The sequence below is a fragment of the Pinus tabuliformis genome, chromosome 5_1, assembly GCF_031772625.1.
Source record: "Pinus tabuliformis cultivar Carrire ecotype Pingquan chromosome 5_1, CPIR1, whole genome shotgun sequence".
NCBI lineage: Eukaryota > Viridiplantae > Streptophyta > Pinopsida > Pinales > Pinaceae > Pinus > Pinus tabuliformis.
This window is the reverse complement of record NC_142305.1, coordinates 545,568,854-545,571,574: the sequence shown is the minus strand read 5'-3', so window position 1 is coordinate 545,571,574 and position 2,721 is coordinate 545,568,854.

Genomic DNA, 2,721 nt, shown 5'->3' with positions numbered 1-2,721 from the left:
TAATTGTGCTTTGCTCTGTTGGAGGTTGCCTCAGCAAAGAGGTAAGTGAACATTGTATTATGCTTCTAAATACTAAAAATATATTTGCATCTTGTCTCATTTCATGTGATATTTCTGTGTTTCTAGCTATATTGTTTCATATTTATGGTATTATGGTTTTATCGTAGGTCAAGTGCATAACATAGCTATTCAAATAAGTCACAAGGTTCAACAATCAGCTTCACATATAGTCTTCCTACTAGTATCATTGCTCCATAGCTCCACACAAACCACAAGTGGTCTTGTGTGGTCTTGACCCATAGTAGAATGTAATATAGATCATGCACTAGAACGTACAAAGGGAGAGGGAGAGAGTGAGACAAATCTCTCACATGACCAATGATGAAAGACCAACTCCCACTAGAAAACACCCACCTCATATCTCTTTTGTTGTCCATATTTATGTTTTCCTTCACATCCTTCACACACATGAGAGAGAACTCACTTGGATCTTTCCACCTGCTAGGGAAATCGACACCACCTTATTCTTCCACTACCCCAATTTAATCACACAATTAATTGATTTCTAGTGAACTCTTCCCCAATCACATCATATATAGAATCTACATGTCAATTAACTATGTCGAATTTAGTGTCTAATTCAGCTGGGTTCATGGCGTTTCAAGGCACAAAAGCTCATCACCCTGTCAAACTATGGATTCATGCATCCCTTCCCTTTGGCAAAAATCACAGAATTTTATATATTTTAAAAATAATTTTTCAAGTGTTCATATGAACTCAAATTGGCGACTTATGGCTTTCATGCTCACATACATTGTCTTAACTAATTTTACAAAAAAAAGAAGATATGAGGATGTTACATCCAATCTCAACTCATTTACGGAATACAATATGATGCCCTTGAATGTGGATTTGTAGTTTGTATGCATCCAATTTTTCCAGATTGTATAATCTCTTAATAATAAATTGGACTCACTTGTTAATGTTGCATGGCAATTAGATTAAGGCCTGGTAAGTATAATGGTGTTCCTCCAATCTACATAATCATTTAAGTTATACTACCATATAATACATATGGAAATGAAAGATAGGTGTATAAAGTTGTAGGTCACTAGGATGAGGATCTCAACCTTCGTTATATGTCCCTTCATGAAATCACAAATAGTGATTTTTATTAATAGAAGGCATATGGGAAGATGTAAGAATGAATGCACATTTAAATGACCGTCATAATTATGTCTTACATTAGTTTTGTTTCCCTTAATTGTGTTCGGGAATATACTAGTATAGGAGCATAATGTGTTCCTTCATTTCATTCCTTAACCTTAGTATTGGAAGTGTTCTAGGGGTTCTGGTCCCTTTCGGTACATCTCCTCACTATTTGGCCCTCTTTTTTGTAAGATATGGTATGTGGTGTTATTATTTTTTCCATGGCCTCTTTTTCATCGAACATTAACGCTGAAAAAATGGAGTAATAAGATGTACTTAATGTGTGAGCTTGCCGGATTCAAATGCGTTTATCTTTTATGAGAAAGGGTTGGAAGATGTGCATAACGAAGTAACTATCAAGGCACTTATGTGGACTAATTAACATGAAAGTTATGAGCAAGAATTGTGGCCAAAGTCTCAATAATTGTATTGGAAAGTTCTCTAAACTTATATTCAAACCATGCATGCGATTGAATAGGTCATGGAGTAAATATAACTCTAATACATTTGTAATATTGATGCAAAGAAAAAGATGGGTGAAACGGGCACCTGACTATTTTGGGTTTAAAGAAATATGTATAATTTTAAAGCGACTTTACCAAAGGTATAAGCACATAACTGATACGGGTACTTGGATAGTTTGAGTTAAAAGAAATATATTTAATTTTAAAGTAACTTTACAAAAGTTATTCCTCTTCTTACGAGCACACCTTAAATTCCATATAGGTTGGCTTTATGATATCTTCTTCTTTATTGAATGTATTACAAACTTAGTTTTCTGGGGTGGGGTATTTTTTAAGGAAATACATTTGTCCCCTTTGTAAGAAAAAGATAGGTACCATAGAATTTGTAATAAAAAGATAGGTACCATAGAATTCCTTTTCATTTGTATCTAAAATTTTATATCTAAATTTTTTAATGAAAATAAAAATTGTGAAAAATATTTTATAATATAAAATTAATAATTATTTTGTATATTTATAAAATAAAAATTAACCTTACATATATAATTTTTTAATTTTCATTAAAATTAATAAATAATATATAAATAATATATGGTAAGTATTAACCCAAATTGCATTCCACTATGTAATTCTTATTTCATATCAATAACTATGCCAAACTATATATATAATCACACAAATTAAAGGAAGAGGATATGTTGTCCCACACAAAACATTGGCTAGCAAAATATTGAGATAGCCCATTTCTTTTCTTTAAGAAAAATTATGATTTGATGATTTTCTTTAAATCATTTATAATGTGTACACTTAGAAATCTACGCTATATCTATATTCAGTAGGGTCTAATCTTAAAGGATTCATGAAGTCTTCGATTTAAGAAAGGTTTCAAGTCTTTTTAATTTAAAGTTTTCTTAAAATCAACAATACATTATTAAAATAATGTATTATTAAAATAATCTATCTATATATATAATTTTGTTATTAAATAATTTTTAAAAGCTATCATTTTAAAAACTATGTCGGTTTAATTTTAAAATGAAAGGATTGC